General features: G+C 38.0%; 1 protein-coding gene and 1 long non-coding RNA gene across 39 annotated transcripts in view; one reads left to right on the top strand and one right to left on the bottom strand.

Annotated features, from left to right (window-relative positions):
- Positions 1-24,051, top strand: part of TCF4 (transcription factor 4) — a 366,378-nt gene that overhangs the window by 86,842 nt on the left and 255,485 nt on the right. The window lies entirely within an intron of this gene.
- The window catches only part of LOC129019141 (uncharacterized), a 30,382-nt gene continuing 26,663 nt past the window's right edge, over positions 20,333-24,051 (bottom strand). Inside the window, exon 2 of the long non-coding RNA XR_008495529.2 lies at positions 20,333-20,550. This is a non-coding gene — a long non-coding RNA (uncharacterized LOC129019141). The remainder of the gene's footprint in view (positions 20,551-24,051) is intronic.

Raw genomic sequence — 24,051 nt, 5'->3', positions numbered from 1 at the left:
ACTGCATTGTTTCTATAGACCTTCAAAGTTTGACACAAATAACTAAATTATTTTGTTTTGTTGGTGAGGATCACTTTTATTTTAGCGGTGTATCCTGTTAAAATAACCTTGCATGAGGATTCTAAAAGTTATACTATGTTGCACTAGTAACTAAGGCAGTTCCAAAAAGAGACATTTTGAATGAATAAGGATAAATCAAAAGTAATTCATATCCATTGGTAAGGAGGTGGCACATACCAAGTGTCAACTGTAGACATTTTAGAAATTGAAGTGTTACCATGGAATCAAAGTATTCCACTGTAAGTTTGAATATCTGAAGATACCTACTTTAAGCCGTCGATTAAGATGAAGTTAATATTCATTTTACATATCCTGCTTGAAACCTCTTATGCTGTGAAATTTTCCTGTCTATTAAGAATAGTTTTAGAAAAATGAATTAGCTAATTCCTTAACTTGTATGTAACTTGAATATAAGTTCCTTTCCTTAACTTGTATGAAAATCAGTTCTCCTTTGTGAAGAGCATGAGAGATACCTCAATAAAATAGTAATTTTATATTTGACATCGGTTGCAGTTTCAAAGTCAGAGTTTTACATTTATGTGCCCCTATATTGTCTAGTTTTGTAATCCCAACTTTAAAAGGCATCCCAAAATAGCAACAGAAGAATAAATTGTGACTTGGGTGTATCAGATTTGTATGATCTTGTTTATTGAGCTGCTTTGTTATTTAGTTACCAAGGATGATGTAAGCTTCTCATCCATGTTTTGCTTTACTATGCTGCATTGTCCTTTAAATGTCATGAGAATACAAATATTTTCAAGGTAGCAGTGAGGAACAATCTAGATGAGATGACCAAAAGGACATCTTATATGAAACTGCAGTGAGCAAAGGTTTATTGGTTTTTGGATCTCTAAATAGAGTGACTTTAGATATCTAAATATAGTGAAAACCAGAATTCAGTGACTTTAGATTTCAGACCATAAGGGGTTGTAACATCTACTCCTTTTCTCTGTAATGAAGAAAAATGACCACAACAATGTGGTGGATATCAGAAATAGAAACTTTTCATCGTCATGCATTCCTGGAAATTCCAGGTTAGAAAGGCATAAAGGAAGAGAGAGAAAACCTGTCATAGTTAGTATATCTACCTTGGTTAGTGTTTTTCACTTAGGGGATTGCAAATTCATATGAGAATTGATGAGAGAAACAATTAAGTTAGAACAAATATTCTCCTTTCATTGTTACAGCCTGTAAAATGTTATTTGTGAGTTGCTACTTATCTATCACCATTTCTCTTTTTCCACTTTATTGTTAGTGTTTGTATGATTGGGGTGGGCGGGGGTCTTCTGGATGGGGTTGCTCACACTCCACAAAGCCTTTTCCCCCTTCTGTTGAAAGAAGACACAGCTGAAATCAGTCTCTTTGCCTTTTCATGATATGGGGATGCGGTGGAATCAAAGCAGGCAGGATGAAAGCCCAAAAGCTTCCTGTTTCCAGCTGTTTTCCTCAGCGAAGGTTTTTTTTTTTTCTTTTTTTTTTCTCTCCCAAAGATGATGCTTCCTTTCAAGGGGTTTTTAATCTGCTAACTGTTTCCTCAGTTTATTTCACTACAGTAAAATGTGTTCCCTTTAGGTCACATCTGTCTCTTTTAAAACCCAACCTGTCCTTTTCAGCCATGTTAGTTGCTACTCAAAAGAACAAACGTGATTTATAAAAGTCCTTTTAATGAGGTACAAAGACCAATAAACCTTTGCCACTAGAGTTTCATCTTTTCGGTTGCTTTATTTTCAGTTATGAAAAATTTGAGATGTCAAAAAGCCATTGAGAACACTATTAATTTGACCATTTAATATTTGTAAACAAAGCCGTTAAGTATAAAATATGTTGTTATGGCCTTAAGGTTGGTTGTGTTTTTTTTCCCTTCCGAATGCAGTATAATGATATGTAATTTGTTTAATGTAAATTCTTTAATATTAAGGCACTGGAAACTGCATAAATGCTAAAATGAATATTAAGAGTGGCTTGATTTATTAAGTTATAATGTGCATGAAAATATGTCTTTTTTACACTGATGTTTATTGCTTCACTTTTCGCATTGATGTTGTTTTGGAATTTACGTTTCTAAATTCTGCATCCTCTGGGGATAAATGAAATATAAAAATGAATTCTTTTAATCACTCATTAAACATAATCTCTAACTAGACCTTTCACCCATTTCCTAGATCTTCCAGGGTTCTCAATAATCATCATCATCGTTATACATTGATTTGTAAAGGAATATCAGAGTGAGTCAGAATTTTTCTGTTTCTTTATCACTTGTCTTTCCCCAAATATCCATACTGACCTAAACGTAGGAGAATTTATCAGCAAGAAGGTTCACATTGTTGCCCTGTTATTTGAGCTAATTCTCTGTGATATAATGAAGCCAGTGGCATATGGGGGAGAACCACCTCATTTCATTTTCACTTTAATGCTAACTCTGACATACGCTTTTGAATTGAAGTGGGGTCCCAAATGCCAATATATGTTAAAAGAATTAAACACTTTAAAAAAAGAGAAAGTTTTCCCTTATTTACTCCTGTTGCCCACTCTCTTGAGGGTGAGAGGCTGATAGCGCTTAAAAACATGAGCATGCCTATTTTATCTGTACTGTTTAATAGAGAGCTATGAAAAAAATGGCAATTAACATATTCAGACAGAAAATCATCCTGGCTGAATGACTCATTAAATAGTCGTATAAACAGGATGTGCCGAAATGAACTGGTTCAGAATTTAGTTCCATTGGTCTTTTCAGCACACACTGCTCATTATCAGCACTTTAAGAAGCAGACTTGTGGGTGCTTAGAGGACACTTAAATTTCTTTTCTCTTTATTTTTTTCTTGAATACTTCTCCCCTCCTCCACTCCTTTCCCCTGCTATTCCTAATTCTTTGGCAGGCTAAGATTACTCGTCCAAACATGAAGCATTCTGTTGGAAATCGAGTTAGGGGTAAGAGCTTCTGACTTTCATCCAGGTCGGTGGTCCTAACCCCAGATGACAATCAAAATGTATTTGAAGATTTTTTTTTTTGGAGACAAAGTCTCCCTCTGTCACCCAGGCTGGAGGGCAGTGGCACAATCTTGGCTCACTGTAGCCTCCGTCTCCCAGGTTCAAGCGATTCTCCTGCCACAGCCTCCGAGTAGCTGGGATTACAGGCATATACCACCATGCCTGGCTAATTTTTGTATTTTTAGTAGAGATGGGGTTTCACCATGTTGGCCAGGCTTGTCTCAAAATCCTGACCTCGTGTGATCTGCCTGCCTCAGCCTCCCAAAGTGCTGGGATTACAGGCGTGAGCCACTGTGCCTGGCCATGTTTTTTAAATATGCAGACATTGCTGAACCTCATTTTTTTGGACTTCCCATTCAGTAGGTCTAGAGGCAAGGCCTGGTAGTCCATATTTTAATAAAAGCTCCCGATAGGATTCAGATAGCCAGCCGGGCTTGGAAACTATTCACTGATTTGTGTCCCCTCATAGTAAAAATGCTCTTTCCCCAGGTACAGGATATATGGCCATCTGGCCTCGATATCAGTGGTTTGCAGACCTGGCTGCAAATTAGAATCACCTGGGGAGCTTGGAGAAGAAATACTGATGTTTGACCCCACCCCCAATTAAATTGGAGGCGGGGGAGTTAAAACCTCCCCAGGTGATTCTAATGTACAGTCAAGTTAGAGTACTTCTGTCCTACATAAGCAGATGGAGCTAGGTTTAGCTGAAAAAGTCTAGTTTTCTTTTAGAATATGCTTTACGCTGTGCTAAAACTCCTCTGTTACTGTGCCTCCCTAACCACACACACAGAGCTTAAACGTATTGCCTCTACTAAGGCTTTCACATTTATTGGTACCCTGTTCTCAGGTGGGAGTGGAATGCTAGGCTCTCACGTTGTATCAGATTCCTGTTTCTTCCTACCTGAGTATCATATCTGTGATGTGCAGATGTGTTGGTATAGCATGAACACCCCACAAAGGCTAAGTAATAAGGATGAAGAACAAAATTGCAGTTTAGCAAAGGAAGGAGCATGCATCTTTTGAGTCCCTGTATACTCCAAGAAAAATTCTGAGTAAACAAGTTTCTTCTTTAGCAAGTTGTGATATTAAATGGGTGACTTTCATTACATTGGCTAACATTTGCATTTCTTGGACCTGTTCTGGAAGAGGGTCTAAGATGAACCCATCGTTGAAGATCTAAAAACAAAAACTTTCACCATGTCAAGGGAAAGAGGAAAGATTTCCATAAGCATAATCTTGTATTATAGATGGTACATGAAAACTCTGCTTCCTAACTGCCCACAGGGATTTAAGGGACATTTTAAGGGGTACTTACAAATAAAAGGAAGAAGATACATTACATCACATTCTCATTACCAAGGAGAAACTCATCCTCTCTAGGAAAGGGTTCTCTCCTATCTTACGTGTGACTTTCCACCTGCTAAGTCCCCTTGAGGTTACTAAGCAAAGACACTCTTACAACACTAAGCCGTTGGTGCTAGAAGTAGAAGTAGACGGAGCCCCTGAGGTTCAGGTACCAGGTCCTTGTATCTCTGATGGCGTGGGAAACAAAAGTCAGCAGCCATTTCTCATCACTAGAGACTCGGAGAAGGTAAAAAGGGGGGGATTCACGAAGTTATCTTGATTTTTCCATATCTTATGGCAAAGTCTTGTGGTAGACCTCAGAACCCTGATGGTTGGTCTCACACTCGTAAGTTTACGTAAGGCTTTCTCAAGAAACTGACATCCAGAGCACTTGCCTTAGAGAAGACAGTTGACCATGGTCATGACACTGGCAGGTGTTAGGACTGGCTGGTCTACTCTGGTATGACAGGAACCCTGGGCCTCTGAATAAGGGAGGTGATTATGCTTTAAAGTCTAGGCTTACCGATGTGTAGGGCTGTGGGACTCACTGTCAGGGTTGTGTAAGGCGAGGGCCATCGCTTGCAGAAGTCTGAGTGTGTGAGCACCCCCTTAAATATTGCCCCCAGGTGCTTTACTTGCTTAACCCCGAACCCAGCCCTGGCAGGGAGCAACAGCAGGAGGGAAAACCATAGGTAATTTAGGTCTTCACATCTTATGCTTCATTTAATATGGTTGATAAAGAGCCTCCTTGTAAAAATATCTTGGTGTAGACTCCCAGGGAAGGAAACACTTGTGTGACTGACAAGCCAGCAGTGCCCATGGCCACGTGTGTCACCCTGGTGGAGGATAATCGTCCTATTATTTTTTGTCAGTAGGTATAACAAGTGGGTAGTGCTTTGTGTATTCCACTGTGATGAATTAATTTTGTGTTCATTGTAGTAGCACTGATCATAATGAATTAATTTGGTATTCATGTGGATGTCAGAGGTTTTTTTTTTTTCCTTTCCAATTTCATGTAGCTTTAGTTAATGGATACTTTAAAGTACAGTACATCTGATCTGATTCTATTCTCTCATTCACTTCTCATAATTTTCCCCCCGCTGGATATTGTGAGGTCTTCTGTTTTTAAACATATTTAACTTGATCTTTAAATAATTAATGTTTTAATAGCTTTACATGAACTCAAACATTCCTCCTGCTTTTAATTTATAAAATAAGGAAAATAAGGTAAATAGTTATAACAAATATAACTGCTAGGTTGAATGATATACTTAATAACTTGTATATTTTAGTTTAGTTTAAAAAGATCTGAACTAATCATTTGTAATTTGTAGCCTTATTGAAGACAAATATTGCATCCCCTTATGCAAATATAAAATAATGAAAACTGCATGCCGTATATAATAGTTTGCTCTTCTTTTAATTTCTTCTCTCTTCTTTCCCTCATAGACAAGATTGATAAATGTATGTGCATATATTATTTATCTGTTCATGTAAGGACATGTAATTGACTATTAGATATGGTAATTGCATAAATATATCTTATTCAAGCTTGTTTCCTTTTCTGTTTGTAAAATAAATGTTTTTGTTAAATTGGAATATATACTGAAATAGAAGTGCCTAATTTAGGATTGAGAAACTAGGTACCCAAACAAAAATCAAATAAAATTCTGGGAACCTTTTGACAAACTTGTTCTGTAACCTATATGCGTTTTAAAAATTTGTTCATCATGTTTGCTGATTATTGAAGATATTTATAATAGAACAAGGGTTTCCTTCATCACTAACACACCTGCTCGGCTGATTTGCTCCCAGTGGAAATATGGTTGAACCTTTAGAAAGAACGATGTTTTTTGCCTTACGAGTATCAAGATGCCATTTTTGGTCTTTCTTTAAATTTAAACTTGGAAATGGTATCCTCCATATATTCTCTCGTGGCTTTAAACTTTTTTTTTTTTTTTTTGTAATTTTACAGCTCTTGTTCAGTTTGATTCTCAGCAGCAGCTGTATTCCATTGTAGACTGCTGTGTTTCAGCAGTTGATGGATCCTGTATATATTCTACTATTTAGAGTATATAAAGAAGTTGGGACTCTTGCAAGTGGCAAGGACTATATAACTGGGTTACTATGGCTTTCATTATTTTTGTTATTATTGTGACAGATTGTACAGTAATATGCTAACAAAGATTTATAGCATCATGCAGCAGTAGGAAATGTTGGGATGGAGGAGAAAACTCATGTGAAAACAAATGTCTATGATAATAAGGGGAAAGCAAAACTTCAAAAAAGCTCTGAGAATTGTTTCTAGTATAAATATTTTTATTAACATTTGTTATGGTTGAAGATCTTGAGAGGAACTGTTCATGCATTTCTGCGATTTAGATTATGCTCTATGCCTATTTGTGCGTCATCGTTCTTAGGAGATTGTTCTTTTCTTTCTTCTTCTTTTTTTTTTTTTTTTAGTTTTTTTGTTTTAGTGGAACACATAGGTATTGAATATGCAATGAACAGAAAATTTATGGAGGGCAGAATTATGAGTATCTGAGGAACGTTTAATTACGTTTATAATTTAGATAAGCTTCATAATTTATTGTAACATGCTGTACTTTGGCACAATTTATAACAATTATAAAGCACTTGAATTTAGGTTCTTTACTTGGCAGCTATCAACAGAGTTAGCTGTATGAAAACTTTAAGCGTTTACTTTTCTTCCTCCACCTTGCATTAAAGGCTTACGCTGTAGTGGTTTTGTTGCTCCCATTTTCATTTGCCACATCTCTGGGTTTTATGTATCACAGTATAGTAGGCTTGTGGCTATACACTAGGAAGCAGATGAAGAGAGAACCTGAAGATACCTCCTGATGCCCAAACCTAGGAAAGGGAAAAATGGGGAAGAACTCAGATGACTCTTGGAAATGATTCTTGCCTCAATTAAAAAGACCTCACCACTCACCTCCATGTAAAGGACAGATCCTGAATTATTCAAATGATTCAGAAATCAATGTTTAAAAAAATGAACATAAATTCCTTTTCATAATTAAAGAGCAGAATAAAATGGCTCTTTTCTTATGTCTAGATGATATTGCTGTTAAAGGAATTGCTGCCTAGTATACAATTTTTTGACGTTTTCTACAACATCAATCTTATTTGTTGTCCTTTTTTGTCATGCCTGTTAAATGTGTATTTTTCTGTGTTGATATTGAAACTAATGTACAAAGTGTGACATCTCCAAAAACTGATTTGGTTGTTCCTAAAAACATTTGTCCTTAAAAATACATTTATTTGCAGCCCAGGAATTTTTAGATTCACATTTTTCTTTTAATAACTAAACTGTAGAACAGAATTAGCTCTCATAAAACCTTGTACTTGCTGAACAACTCTCATAATTAAATGATTATAATGATTTTATGTGACACTTTGAACTTCTAAAGTTCTTTCACATCTGTGTATGTTTAGGACAAGATTTAAAAGTTTAATTATTCTACAGTTGGAGTAGAAATAAGTGGCGAAGTATCCAACTTTTGTACCTCAAATACCTTCTTTTTTTTTCCCCCAAATCCTTCTTATATTCTCCACTGACTTTTTGGGCTGGCTAAGTGTGACAGAAATGGGAACTTTAGTTCTGGCTTTTGATTCTCTCATGTTAGTCTAGGTTTTTGATAAGTCGCTTGGTGCAAAACACTGAAACAACTTATCTATTGGCTTAAATGAGTCAACAGTGTGAATCAAACAGGTTGTGAATTGGTTAAAATAATAAACCAGTAACCCTGTGGTTGAGCTCTTGATGATTAAAGAACCAGACCTAAGAATGCAGTTATAGTCTTTTAAAAGAGAGTAAAGACTCCCACTTCTTTGAGCTGTTTCTTTGTGTAGATTTCTTTTTTTTTTTAAAGAAAGGCTTCATTATCTGTTTCAGATCTTTATAGATGTTGCAATAAGATACTCCTTTCTATTAGTGTAGGATTGAAAGGATCAAAGTTAATAACTTGAACTGAGATGCTTTAAAATAACAAAATAGTTTATTATCTCTTTCCTTTTCAAGATTTATGTTCTTACAAGGGTACAATGTACCTGATTGAATGTGGTCCTACTGGTAAGGATTCCATGTAATAGAAGAGTAATTCCCTTGTCTAGCATTCTCTGGGTTGTTTTAATGTTGCAGGTGAATGTGTTCTGCTGTGCAAATAAATGTAGTTCTCTTATTCACATTCCTGATGACTTGCATCCTTAAACCCTTTTGGTCAGGGTATTATTGTCCTTTATCCTGAAAAATGTCTGTGATTGTAGTGCCCTAATACTATAAATCAATGGGGACTGAATTCAGTGCCTGCTAAGTAGTGTAAGGCAACCCTTTAAATGCAAATGCATCAGGGCTGGTTTTAATGTAATTTTAATAAGGCTGAAACCATTTTGAAGTAGACTTAAATCATAATACTAATCTTAAAAGACTCTATTTAGCTGAGAAGTCCCTTTATTCCCACTGGCCATTTTTCCTCTGTGTGCATCCAAACCACCTTTCATGTGATTCCACAGTTTTTCATTTTTTTTTCTCAAATAGAATATATGTACAGTTTGTGTTTACTTCATTAGTTGGAGAAGAGCTTGTATTGACTAAAATTGCTTCACTTCTTTTTCTTCCTGGTTGTACATGCCTGACTAATCTCTCTCTCTGTGTGTGTGTGTGTGTGTGTGTGTGTGTCCATAATATTTCAAACAAATTGCTATGTTTTGGTCAGAGAAGTAAAAATCTAGCTGTCAATGCTGACTGGAAGAAGTTATTTAAGAATATAATATTTAAATAGGGGAGTAAATGCAAAGTAATATAAAAATGAGGAAAACATTTACAAAATCAAGCATGACCTCAAGTCCAATATTTTTCAATCTTCTAAGCCTGTTGGTTTCACCACCTCACATTATTTCAATGTATGTGAAATATATCTTGCTGTTTATATTTGGGTTGATGGGACAGGTGCAGGATCTTTGACCTCGGGAAATAAATTGGATTAAGGACTAGCTTAACTAGTCTACAGAAACTGTAGACTACAGAAACTGAAGGCAAGAACCTACTGTCACATCTTTTGCAGAGAGACAAAGGCATTTTGGTCTTTGGATATTTTACTTGGGATATGTATTTTGTGTATTTGTGTAATTGTGTATTAATTTACACAAACTTAAGTAAACAATATAGTAATACTATAAGATTCATCAAATAATTTATAAATTAATTTTCCCACATTTTTCTGTGTTCAAGAATTATCAAGGAGATGTGTAAATATTGAAGCCTATACTATATTCCATTTATTAGCTTTTAATGTATTTCATATAATTCAGAAAACAGTAATTTATCATTTACATTACTTTCCTTTTCCTGTTGAGCCTTCTGAAAGAATAATGTAGACCAGCATTTTAAAAAAAAGCTTGTTTCAAGACAAACATGTCTTGAAATAGAAATTTTATTTTCAGTCCATTCTGCATTAAATATTGTAAAACATCCCTAGAAAGTGATATTATTTGTAGTGATTCCCAAATTGCTTTGACCAGACAACTCCTTTTTTCATGAAATACCTCCCCTGTGGAACATTCTGCAGAAGACAGTTTTGTGAAATGCTAACTTAGCCCAAAAGGTTTTTTAAATTAGGGCCTTTCAAGTTAGTGGTGGTATTTAGTTTCTTGTTTTTTAAAATAGACTTTGTTTAGGACAGTTTTCTAGGGTCGCTGTGCCACTCATGCTAACCATCCTGTCGTTTTGAAAAATACTACTTGTAACATGTGAACAGATATGGAGGTCCTCTACCTGAATATTTTAATACCAAATAATAGCTATATCTTCTCAGATATTGGTAGCTATGTCAATGGAGATGTGAAATTGGCTTCTATCGATGGCTTTTGTCCATTCTCCAAGAGAAGCCTGTCTTTGTGGGTGGAGGTGTTGGTGGATATGTGTATGTGTCTCCTTCTCTTACCCTCTTAACAGTTTGGTCACAGTGGTGACCAGTGAGTATAGAGCAGAGCCTTGACAATGCACCTGACTTTGGGCTCTAGCCAGATAGTATGAATGAGTGATGCAGATGTTAAGGAGAGGTGAGTTTAGGGCAACTGGGGCATGCATGCCCCCTCATTCATTCAGTCACCATTTCCAAGAATCCTGTGCAGGGCAAATAAGATCTATCTCAGGACCAGCAATATCTCATCCTTGGTATGAAGATAAGAAGTCAGGAGACTTGAGCTGTAGGTTTGGTTTTCTCCCTGCCTGGCAGGCTTGCCTAATTTACAGCAAGTAGAAGATAATCTGTGTCTTGTTCAAATCTAAATAGCAATGCTTTAAAGGTAGTGTAGAATATTTGTTAAAAAGAACATATTAATTATGTTTTTAGAAGCTTCTGTAAGGAAGAAAGAAGTTTAACCCCCCAACTTTTCCCTTTTGTAGAACTGCAAATTACTGCTATTTTAAATAGACTTTGTTGTTAAACCATACATCCAGGAAAATCTAGGAAATTAAAGAAGCATGCATATAAATGATTGTGTAGCAGAACATGAACATTAAATTCAAACAGTGAAGAAATTAAAGTTAGAAATACTCTCAAACATATGAAGGTTCTAGAATCAATCCTTTAAGCACAGTCTGAGACATGGGATATCTTTGCACTTACTTGGACCTTGGTTTCTATTCCTGTGATGATTATTGGATTTGATGCCATCTGATGTCCTGTTCCTCAGATTCTATGAAGCTGAGTCTGAGATTAACTTAGGTCTGAGATTGACATAAAGGGGAACTGGTCCCTAGATGTCCTCAGGGCTGAGAAGTTATTGATTTCTCAAGTATAATAGGACTGCACAGACGCACAGTTTGCACCAATCGGAACAAAATGTTTAACAAGTTCTGAGTATAGAAAACACTTTGCAATTTGAATTTCTATGATTCCAAAATTCAAAAAAGCTCCTTTTTGATTAAATGCACTGCCCTCAACCACACATGCTCATTTTCTCTGTCTACTGCTTTGTCATTCTGTTTATTTAACTTTACTTGGCATACCAGAGTTTTAACGCTGAGATTTTAAAGTACATATGCAAAATTGGAATGTGTCAGAGAACCTAGGAACAGATTCAGCAAAGGAGTCATGAGGCACATTGCACATGCTTTAACATCAAGGTGTAAACGGAGCCCATTAAACCATTAGTTAAGTGGTGATCGGGAGCAAGAGCCTGATTAGATTACAAAATCTTCTGTGTGTGAGCGCGGTATGTGAAAACATAACACTTGATCTGCACCACAGTGCCAGGAAGATTCAATTAGAGAACTGGTATGTGCCCAGATTTGGGGACATAAAGGGCAACTGGATTTTGAAGAAAAGATGGTAAGGAAACACCTGCAAAAATCTGCTTCTCTGTGCAACAGACTGGGTAATTGCATATGCAGATGGATAGTTAGGGATATAATTACTTGATTTGTGAACACAAATGCCCTTTCGATTGTGTGAGTGTTGAATTTTGCAGTGACAGGTGCCTGCGGATTGCTGTGTGTGTATCCTTTGCACCCCTGTTTAAATATTTGGCCTGGAGTATGTCTTCCATTCATTGTGAATGGAACCACCGCCGTCCCACCCCCATGATGGTCTGGGGGAATTGTTATAGCTCTTAATGTCTCTCCAACTTTTTCTCATAAATAATAACCTTAATTTGAAACCTTAACTAAAAGAAGGACTGCATAGAGGCATGTGGTGAAGGGCTTACGAATTATGCATAGAATTCATTTTTTAAAGCTGCTGGATGTAACTCATTAGTTTTCATTGTTTTCTCAAAATAAGGAAAACTATTAACCAACACTGCAGACTAATAGCCTGGATTTTTTTTCCCCCATAATCAACTGAAGTTTAATGGAAAATCATCTTTTGAAAGACTTCCTTTTTTCTCCTTGCTTTTTCTTAACCTTTCCATTAATACTGTTCCAATATCTTCTCTAATCTCTCTCAATTAAATAGCATTCTCAGTCATTCCTTTTCTATGTCAACATTTCTATACCGCACTGAAGATGTTTGTGAAAATACTGGTGCAGTCCAAATGGGATTTATTTTTAAATTGAAGAATTTGTTAAGCACTTACTTATGTGGAATGGTCAGGTCATCTCTGTATTCCTTTCTCTGGCCTTATGGAGAAAGTGGAGGAAACGGTGTCTGCCTTTAATGAGGTTGCTAACGTGCCTGAACTACACAATAAGTTATTAAGTCATACTTTATGTGATTATTCAGTTTCTTTTTTTTTTTTGCTCCATTCTAAATCAAACTATCTAAATTATTTTTGTCAAATAAAGGTGAATTTCAGCAGTTGTTGATAATAAACACTTTCATGTACTATTCATATCAATGTGTATGATACTCTGCTAAGTATAGTACATCAGTAATCTCATTTAATCTGTCAAACAATATATATTATTCCCATTTCACAGATGAGCAAACTGAGCTGTAAAATTAAGTCTATTACTCCTGCCATATAGTTAATAAGTAGAAAGGTATTGGAGTTCAGAAATATGTGCCTCTCTAGCCCACGTTTGTTGCTGTTTTGGCATCTAATTTGCAAATATAAATAAATATATCTAAATAAATGAAAAGAATCTTGAATCTGCGTTTTTAAAGGAGCCTGCCAAAGAGAGGCAAAATAACCGCAGAAATCCCGTTTTGACTGGCTTTGATATGAAGACTTCACACAACTCTTATTTTAATTTCTTGGTATTTCCTTATGCTTTGCTGCTCTTCTGAGGCACATTTTCTCAGTAAGATATTCTTTATGCTTTTTGACTAAAAATGTGGGGATTAAATTTTACCCACAAAAAGGTTTGAAACCGTTCTTTGTAATTCTTCATGTGTCATTAAAAAAGTATCCGCATGTATTTTGGTGCGTGTGGAGAAGGAGCTGGCAGTGTGCTCAAATAATGCTCAGAACCACCTGCTTTGAATGTGGTCTGATTGAATCAAATGACGACTGCTTTTCATCACCAAGCAGGGATTGGGATGTGGGGGAAGTGTTTTGTTTTGATATTTCACATGTGCTTAGGTGTTCGTGGTTTCAGGTTGTTTAAGAACAGACTCTCATTGAGTGTTGGTGAGTCCTGTGGGGGAGATTTGAAAGCAACGTTGAGGATTTCTAGGTCTGTTTCAAAATCACATCCTCTTGTGTGGTGCATTTATTTGTGTTTAGGACGCAGATTGCCTTGTGGAAAATGGCAAATCATTTTCCCTCATAAAAGGTTTCTTTTGTTTTTTTGTTTGTTTGGTCTTCAGCTATTTTTTTGGGTAGTCGCCCCTCCTGAGTTCTGATTATCAGTACTTTCATCTTTTATACCACTCGGTTCTCTGGAGTTCTTGGTGCACTGTGGGTCCACTTTTCTTGTTTGGGGTGATGATTAACATCCGCCCTGATACTCGCCTGGTACTTGAGGCTCTGAACTTCATTATCTTCTCTTCGATTGCAGCTCGTGGCACTTGTAGGCAACGTGCCTCCCAAAGAGCCTGAAAGAGATTACAGCTCACTTCCTGCCATCAGACAGTAGGTGGGGAGGTCAAGGGGTGTGCAGAGGAGATGCTTGGTGAAATTCAGACTTTTGGGCCCCATCTAGAAGAATCTGCTTCAGTATCTCTTGGAGCTACCCAGGAATATGTATTTTTAAGAGTGCTCCAGATCTGAGGGACAGTTGGAATTAGGAAAACTGTGGCTCTAACTGATGCCCCAGTACTTCTCAAAGTGGGTGCCCCCACATCCTGATATGCTAGATGTGTTTTGTAACTGCAGATTCCTGGGCTCCACTGGGAGTGGTGGCCCTGGACCAGCCTCTGTCATGTGTCCCCCACCACAGTCTTGGGATTCGTATTTGTACGAACTTTGGAGAATGAACTGCCACAGAGATTCTAGGTGACAGGACATTGTGGGGTAAATTGGAGGATTACAAATCATGCTTCTAATATCAGCACAGGTACACACAATCGTCAAAATGGGGACAGGTGTGTTTGGAAAGCTTGTTTTGTAAAGAGAATCTTTTCTCCCTTTGACTTCTCTTCTTTACATGGAAGCTACATTTCTGAATTAAAAAGAGACAGAAAAAAAGAGAACAATAACAACAAAAGGTTCCTGAGGCATACCTAAGCTGCAGGAGCCAGGGAGTGTCCCTTGTTTTACTTGGTGATGGCTGTTTGAACAGCTCTTTGCTTTGTCCTTCCTGTCCTCTGATGTGAGGATGCAGGATTGGAATCATTAGAAACCCTAGGTTAGTAGCATCAGGCTCCCTGCCCTGTGTAGTCTCTGGGAGGACAGAGCTGCAGTTTAAGTTGTGCTTTTGTCTTGGCAAGCACCTTTCAATTTTTATCCTAGCTCAGTTGCTTTGTTTGGCATTTTACTGGCCAATACTCCCTTTTTCCCTCTCTTCTCCATCTCCTAATTCTCAACCTCTTCTGGGGCCAAAAACTTGGAGCAAAGACTTTAAAAAAACCAATTTCACTCCTGTTTATGTAATCATTTCTATATTACAGAAGGCTACGGTATGTTTTAAAATGTATACATTTCTTTGCTTTTCTCCCTTGTGACTGAATTTTTGAAAAATGCTTGAAATACGGACACCAAAACAGAATATATGTGTGTCACATTTAAACGGAAAACCCTGCTTGTTTTGTATATTAGACTATAGTCAATGAAAACCCAGGGAGTAAGGATTTTCATGACCACAACTGAATATAGAACCTCATAGGTTTTTGTTATAAGTATAAATATTGAGAATAGTTTTGTTTGTTTATGCCAGTGCAGTTTTATAGCAAATCCTTTCAAATGGGGTGCAAAGCCATCCATGGATATTTGTAAAGGCTTTGCAAAATCATACATAAAATAAATTGTCCATTTGATTTGAACAAGTTTTGCAATTATTTGTGGCTTTAACAGGGGCTTTTGAAGGGCACTGTATATATCTACCAGCTGGTTCTACTTTTTTTTTTTTAAGAAAATGGAGAGCTTTGTATACAATCCCTTGGGTCAACCAGTAATAAACTATATATCAGGTAGTCAAGTCATGCCATTTCAAATCTGTTTTACATTTTAAAGGGGTAATAATTTGTGAATTTTATCTCATAGAAATTTTTATGCTTCAAATCAAGTTGTTATCCCATCCTTGTTTATTTTTTTTATCGATCCCCTCTCTCAGTGTTTTAGAGAAATAAAACATACAGTGGAAGCTCTTAATGGGAAAAAATACTTTCTTATTTATTATATTATATCTTGTAATAATATATTTCTATCACCATTTAAAAACATTCTTTTAGTTATTGATGATTATTTTGTCAAATTATATGAATTTGGTTCTGTTTTCTTTTTGTGACAAAGATTCTGAATTTTCATGTTTAATAAATGCAGTTCTTCACATGACAAATGTTCATTGAGCCCTTAGCAAGGCATTGGTGTCAACCCTGGTTCATAGGTGCCCAGAGTTCCTGTCCTTCTGAAGCTTGCATCCTGGTGGGGATAAATAAACAAAGATACCTACCAACAAATATAAATATATGTATATGTATGTATGTAATTGACTGATTGATATCTGTGTGTGAGTGTTTCCCCAATGGCATTATGCATTTATTTATTCATTCTTCATGCATTTGTTGTGTGGGAAAGAATGTTTACCAGGTTGAGGAAAGACATGAGACTCGACAGCCGGGGATATATTAGGTAATGGTGAGGAGTCTGGTGTGATTGAGGCACAGAAGGAAGTGCCAATGTAAAGTAACATGAGAAGAAGGTACACACAGATCCTGAGCACCTTAAATGCTAGCCTAAGGAATTTTAAGTTTATACCCACAGCAATAGGGAGCCGCTGAAGATTTTTGTATGGAGAAGTGACAGTTGTCAGTGGCTCATAATAGATTGGAGTGGGCACCTTTGCTGAAGTTAGGGAACCTGTTTTCAGGTCCTTATTGTGAGAGGTGGTAGTTAAAAGAGGAAAGGAGGGGAGGGGGTTGGCAAAGGCTGCAGTTAGTTACATTGAGTGAGGTCAAGTAAAATGTTTTGAAGCATTCCTGTGGAGAAGTTCCAGATCTTCTCACCTTTCACAACTTTGTTAGACTCACTCTTCAGTGAAATAAGACTGGTCTTGATTTTTCCGTGCGTCTTGAGTTAAAGCATTACCCTTTGCTACCTGGGCTCTACGATTTCACCTGTTCTCTGGCCACACCTTGGAATTCACTTCTTTGTGCTCTCCAATATTTGATTTCCTTCTTGTCTTCTTTTTGTTGTTGTTGTTTTTTGTTTTTGATACAAGAGTCTCACTCTGTCACCTAGGCTGGAGTGCAGTGGTGTGATGTTGGCTCATTGCAACCTTCGCCTCCCGGATTCAAGCGATCTTCCTGCCTCAGCCTCCTGAGTGGCTGGGATTACAGGTGTGCACCACCACGCCCGGCTAATTTTTGTATTTTTAGTAGAGATGGAATTTCACTATGTTGGCCAGGCAGGTCTCCAACTTCTGGCCTCAAGCCATCTACCCTCCTCAGCCTCCCAAAGTGCTGGGATTACAGGCAGCATGACTACTATGCCCGGCTTTCCTTCTTGCCTTTTCTTAAGAGTCCTGCTTCAAGGAAACTTCCGTCTCCTTTTCAAAAACTATTTCAGTAACAATCCCTTGGTGTTTATTTACCATTTGTAGCTTAAACTTAAAACTTTTTCCTTGTATTAGTTATTTTTCAAATATACTTTTTGTCTCTTCAACTTAATTTTGAGCTCAGGATTCATAATTTATTTGAAGAGGTACAAACAGAAAGTTAGGTTCTGTCCCATATTTCTAAGTAGTAGGATTTATTTTTCCTTCTATTGAAATAAAAATATAAATGGCCTTTGAGGCTCCAGGAGAGCCCACAAAATTTTATTTAGTCCAAAATACCGTAAAACTTCAGTATTATTAATACTTAAAGATGGTTTGCCTCAAGCAAGAAATATGAAGCTCCGGGGAACACATTCTGTGTGTGTGACACATCCAGACAGTGTGGTTTGCCAAATGCTAGCTGATCCAGAGTGAGGTTCTTAACCTTCATCAAGTCAGGGACTGCTTTAAAAATCCAACGCAAGCTATAGTCTCTCTTCCCAGAAAAATGCGTATAGCTAAATACATGAGGAAAATTCTATAGTCCTTAGGCTGTGTATGCAGCATGTGTGTAGGTATGATATTGGTAAATCCAAAAGAAAAAATGCTTCTTAGGTACCTTTAGTAGCCATTAACGTTACCTGTGCTAAGTGCTCATTAGGCATTTGCTGGCTGATTCTATTCATGTGAGGGCCACAGGGACCAGGAGAGGTGAGAGCAAAGATGCATGCACAGATCAGACAAGGGTTAAATGGGGAATTATGCAGCATGTAACTTATACAATTCCTGAAAATGATGCTTCTGTGGGCTTAGACAAAAATGAGTGGCCAGGAGAGGATTGCTGTTGGATAGATGAAGTCTAGATTTATCCAGAGTTGGTATTTCTTATTAAAGAACCTCAGTGAGCAGTAAGTTCATAAACCTACTGGGGTGCTGGTGGAGGGGGAGATCTACTGTTTATTTTAGGATGTTTTCAGCTGCAACAAAAGAAAACCCTGACTCAAATGGACTTAAACATACGGAAATGTATTACATTATGTTACCTATTCCAAAATATCTGGTGGTTTCCCTCCTCTGTGTACTGCCTTCATCCTAGGAATGATAAGGAAATTCCTGCTTTGGTTCTGGGCATCACATCCAAACACAAAAATCATCAAAGAGGGTAAGTGGTTGTCTACTGATGTGTCTCTTTCCTTGGAGTAGGGAGATGTTTCCAAGAACCCAGTAGAGGCTGCACCTTTGTGTCTTAGTGCTCATTTTGAAACCAGTATCTGGCCTGGGGAAGGCAAGGGGTGTGATTGGCTGCAGGACTTGGGGGTTTCCCTCTGGAACTGGAAATGAGGTCACCTGTTCCTGATCCACTAGGAGGAGTGGTGTCTATGTGAACAAATAGCAATTATACCAAAAACTGCTGCACGTTCTACTAAGAAGGAAGGAGAGAAAAATAGATATTGGACCAACAGAACTAACAGTGTCATTGTATCTTCTGATAAACTCACATTCTGAATAAAAAAGGAAGTCATGTTTGTATTTTTAAAATTTATCTGAATCTGTGTTATTTTCCCTACCACAACACATGGGGTACACTTATATGCTTAAGTCCATGTGAGTGAGCTTTTATAATAGATATTCTGTCCACACAAGGACTGGTTTCCATGGCCCCCACTCAGTTTACTTATGGGCCCCACTGTCATGCACAATTAAGAAAAAGACAAGATTTTAGCAACTTGGACTGAACTATAGACTTTGCCTAAACTCGTTATTTACAGCAGCACTTTTCTTTATAGGTGAATTGTTAAAGGTTTGATTACTTATTCTTGCCTTGGAGAATTTTCAGGTATGGCTTACAAAGTGATATGAATTGTCATCTCTCAAATGCATCTTTAATTTAAGCATATCCTCTATGTTTCTGGGTAGAGGAAGAGAAAAAAAGTCTATGAAAATGAATTTAAAATGCTTCTCAGAGTCAGTATTAATTTAAACCGTTGCGATTTTCTGTGGGGCATATTTAACCCAAAAGAAAAGCCCTTATAATTAGGAAATTGGGATTCTGAATAATTAATTTGAAAGAGGAAAGATAACTTTTTCTACAGAGAACATCTTTCATCCAAATTTGGAGTTCCAGTTTCTTCAGATGTCACTGCTCTCTCATAACATAAGAAAATGGGTAAGAGGCAGTTTGGAAAGAGGTTGAAAGGAGAAATTATAGGTTCTCCTCCCAGCTTTTCCAATAATTTGCCTTGAGGACTTGGACCAAGCCCTGACGTTCTCTGATGTATAAAGTTGTAAAGGAAGATGAAATACTGTGCACGAAAGTGCTTTGAAAAATCGAAAGCAGTAAACTGCCCTAGGGTATTTATTGTTAGCGTGGTGGTTCTGGTTATTATAAATGAAGCAGAACTTTAAATATTAATGAGACTCTTGTTCATCAATGGGGAAGTTACAGGGGAAAGGTTTTCCAAAAAATGCTGAGCTGTAACTGCCATCCAAGTAAGTGACGCGGAATGCCTAACCCACTTTCTATCTTGCTATCACCTGATCACAGAAAGCTGTTTCACTGTAGAGGTAACAGTTGTTTTCTCCTCTGTCCTGAGGCCAATGATTATATAATATGTATCAAATCACTAGGGTGCATATCAAAGTGAGCATAAAGAGGCAAATATTTCCCTTTACAATGACCATATAAGAGATTATTTCTGTCAGGGAATAAGGCATACATGAAGTCTGACTGTTTCACTGCATTTTTGCTGTAGAAATCACTGAGCTTGAGACTTGTACATTAACTCCATCTGGTCATGTGACTGGCAAGTGAAGTGTTTCAATGTGTTAAGAGGACTGATCTGCATATTTCTTGCTGAATCTTAATCTGTACTTGCATATTTGTGAAACGAATGAGTATTTAAATTATGGAGAAAAGATGTATTGTGTCAAGCTAACCTTTATAGCATACCTGAGGTTGTAGTTTCTCTAGCTAACAGTGGACAAGGTGAAAACTCATTATACATTTTCATCATGTTAGGTATTCTTCTCAACGTCACAGGAGCACTGCAGAATGGTTCGTAACTTTATCAATTCAGCTGGCATTCTGGATATATTTTGTATGGATGGCCCCTTTGAGGGGCTAAAGACACAGCCATCCATTTCACCAAGAGTCACCAAGGGCGCCTTATTGCCCCTACCCCGTGCTGGGTACTGAGGGTGGGATAGAAGGCAAACCAGACACATCCCTTGTGTTTATGCAGCTTATTCTTCAGTGGGCAAGAAATTACTTGAGAATCCTAAAAATATAAAATTACATCTATGACAAGTCCAATGAAGGGGAAGGATAAGACACTTGATTGAGGAGGACATTTATTGCTAGTCAGGGGGGACAAAGAAAGCTGACCCAAGGAAATGATGATTCAGTGGAGTTGATACAGGAGTGAAATAGTCATAGTAGGAAAGTGGAGTGGTGGGAGTTGGGAGGAAAGTACTGTATTTGAGGAACCACGTGTTCAAGTTCTGCAGCAGAAGGGCCAATGAAGCACTTGAGTGTTGTCAAAGGCAATCATGGTAACTGGAAGAGAGAGCACGAGGGCGTGAGGGTATGTTATCAGGATGACCTTGATGTTTACAATTAAGAAAGTTGCTCTAATCCTGACATCAGTAGGAAGACTGAAGTATCTGAAGGAGGGAGTTTGCATGTCTGTTCACAAAGACCTCTTAAGCAATACACTGTACACTATTAATATGCCAGTGGTTCTTGGGGCGCTGTCTCCAACTGTGGTTGTCTCACTACTGTATACTCTACTCCTTCCCCAGTGTGTGCTATCTGTGTGATTTGTGTGGGATCACTACATCCCTGGTGGACTACTGTGACTGGACTAAAACAATCAAGGTAATCCTATCCCTCTCATCACAGTGATTAATTTGGGTCATCCAGCCCTAAGCAAATCCATGCATGGTATTTTTTGGTTTTAGGGATTGTTCCATGATGGTCCCAATCAGGACAAAGTTCAGCAGGAATTTTGCTCTTTTATAGACTGAACTTGCTGCCATTGAAAGTCAATGAGGAAGCAAGTAGATCTGGAATCCTATGACCATGAGAGAAGCCTGCTTTAGGGTGAAGTTGACATGGAAGTGTCAGAGGTGAGGGGTACAAAGAACCTTTTTGTCCTTGCTAATATGGTAGATCCACTGGATCTCAGATTGCACCTGATACCTGTTGAAGTTTTCTGGCTTTTCTCACCCCTAGGCCCTTCTCCAATCCTGATGCTAGCTGTTGACAACAGTCATTATTGAATAAATGTCAGAAACCTCATCTGAATTCAAGGAGTCTCCCAGCTCTTTCTAAACCCATACTTGCTCGTTGTAACTGTAGCTCAGCCCAAGATGGAATAGACTACCTTGGTGAGAACAGGTGTATGAAGAATCACTGATTTAAAGATTGTTCATAACATATCCCAGTCATTAGGCACAAGTCTATTTATTGAGACATTGTAAGGGGTAATTCTTGGAAGGACATAGGTCCAAAATGTTGAATTGGACGTCTAGAAGTCAGGGTGGTAAAAACGAAGTATATATTGATTAAGTGGAGAGTTACATGAGTAGAGAAGCAAAATGAAGCAGAGTAGAAAATTAAAGGTTTTGGGAGGAGTACTGCCTGAATTTAGATGTTTTTAAAGTATAGCTTTCTGTCTTCATGGGAATATCTTTTTGATATACTGAGAAAAAGAAATCCAGGTGTTCTTCACTTTTGTAAGCAACCTGGTTTTTCATGCGGGGAGCACAGACAACAGGATTTCTTGCCAATCAGTTACCATTGTGAGGCCTGATTTTTCATCTGTAAAATGAGGATAATACAGTCTACCTGAGTAATGGCTGTGAAAGTTAAATGAAACAATTTGAGTACAAATACCTCACAATGAATGATTGTTTTCATTGATGTGGTGGTAAATGTTTAATAAACTCTTTTTCAAAGAATAAAAGCCGTTATTTGTCATGTTTGCCAATTTCCATGGTGTAAATACTCCCAACATTGTGCCAGTTCCGAGTTACCAGCGTGTTACAAAATTGAACATGGAGTTAGAGAAATACACATATAATGCCGGAGAGCTCACCAGGCTGCCACTGCTTTCCTTCTTTCCAAATTAGATACATCCCAGATTTTTTTTTTTGAGATGGAGTCTCGCTCTGTTGCCCAGGCTGGAGTGCAGTGGCGCAGTCTTGGCTCACTGCAGCCTCCGCCTTCCATGTTCAAGTGATTCTCCTGCCTCAGCCTCCCAAGTAGCTGCGATTACAGGCGCCTGCCACCACGCCCAGCAATTTTTTGTATTTTTAGTAGAGACAGAGTTTTACCATATTGCCTAGGCTGGTCTCAAACTCCTGGCCTCAAGTGATACACCCACCTCAGCCTCCCAAAGTGTTGGGATTACAGGCGTGAGCCACCGCACCCGGCCCATGAGCCACCACGCCTGGCCTATGCCAGATTTTGTACAAAGTAAAATCAATCCTTGTCCCTCACCACTGTTATACTAGGGTTTGTTTGATTTTAGTGTCATCTGTATTAGGGTTGACACAGAATTAATAACTGAATCAATAAAGAGACCGGGAACAGGGCCACGCCTTACACAATGTGACATGAAAAATGTTGAGGTGTAGCAGTTTATTCCCTTAGGTTAATCATGAACCTTTCTGTTAGGCCCCTTTGAAATTTAATATCACTCTGTCCTAAATCACCAGTACCTTGCAAGTGTTGATTCTAGCCCATATAACTCACCTTTCTCAAAAATTCTGCTATGTTTGTTTTAATAACCAAATACTGTGTTTTATTTTCGGAAGATTTTCTTCCCAATCTAGATTATATATTTTAGAGAGAAAGCATCCTATTTTATGTACATTTTGTATCCTTTTGGTGTCAAATATCATGCTATGACCATAACAATAAGTGTAATACACATAGTATCCTCCCCCCGCCCCCCCGCTTTTTTTTTTTTTGAGTTCCTACTGTGTTCCAGGTTCCATGGTAACATTTTCCTTGTTATCTGTAATCATCACAACAGTGCTGGAGGGTAAATACAGTCATTCCCATTTTACAGATGAGGATACATTCAATGTGAGATGTTACTTTCTTCAGAATTGCCGAGGTAGCAGGCAGCTCACCACACCACCATGGGTGGTATTCAAAAGGTAATAGTTAAGAGAAAGAATGGATAATGAATATCTTGTGTCTATTTTCTTGAGACAGACGAGACTGAGCAGCCTGAGAACATTTGGTGCTCAGAGGGAGGAAATGCTAAGAGGGGAAAACAAGTCTGAAAGGGAAAGAAGGATAGTTCAAAGACCAGTTTCCCCTGCTTCACAATTCTGACTGGTGCCAGCTCTAACTGCGTATGTTTGCTTTACTTGGAAGATAGAATCATAGCGCCAGAATTCACGGAAGTCTGTTTTGGAAGATGCATTAGTCAGGGTATGCTAATTGCTGGAACAAACAATCCCCAAACTTCAGTAGCTTAACACTGCAGAGGGTTATTACCCTCTGGTGTCACAGAGCAATGTGGGTGGGCTCTGGTCCTAGCCTGGCTTCTTCCATGGCTCAGGTCTGCTATCCTCTAAGATCTTGGAGTTCACTAGATATTGGTATCAGGCTGATCAAAGAGGAAAAGGAGAGTGCATAGACGATTACATGGGAAATTTTAAAGGCCAGGTCTGGACAAGACAAGTATTACTTCTGCTCACATTTTATTGGTCAAATCCTAGTCATATGATCCCATGACTGCAAAGGAGGATGGGGAATTTCAGATTCCTAGGTGGTCAGGGACAGAAGGAGATGGGGATTGGTGAAAACATAGCCTGGCTTTAGCCACAGAGGGTTACACCAGAGGCCTGCAAGTTTGGTGACCACTAGTTTTCAAAGGTATTGGGTATTTGATAAAATCCAGTGTCTTCCAGAGATTGAACATGAGCCACATATAAATAACTTTCCCAGTGACAGGCCATCAGCAGACCAAGGACAACATTGGGTCTTCATGTCTTCATTGGACTGCTGATGGCCTGTCATTGGGGAAGTTATTTACCT

Source organism: Pongo pygmaeus, chromosome 17 (assembly GCF_028885625.2).
Source record: "Pongo pygmaeus isolate AG05252 chromosome 17, NHGRI_mPonPyg2-v2.0_pri, whole genome shotgun sequence".
NCBI lineage: Eukaryota > Metazoa > Chordata > Mammalia > Primates > Hominidae > Pongo > Pongo pygmaeus.
This window is presented reverse-complemented; position numbering and strand designations above follow the sequence as displayed.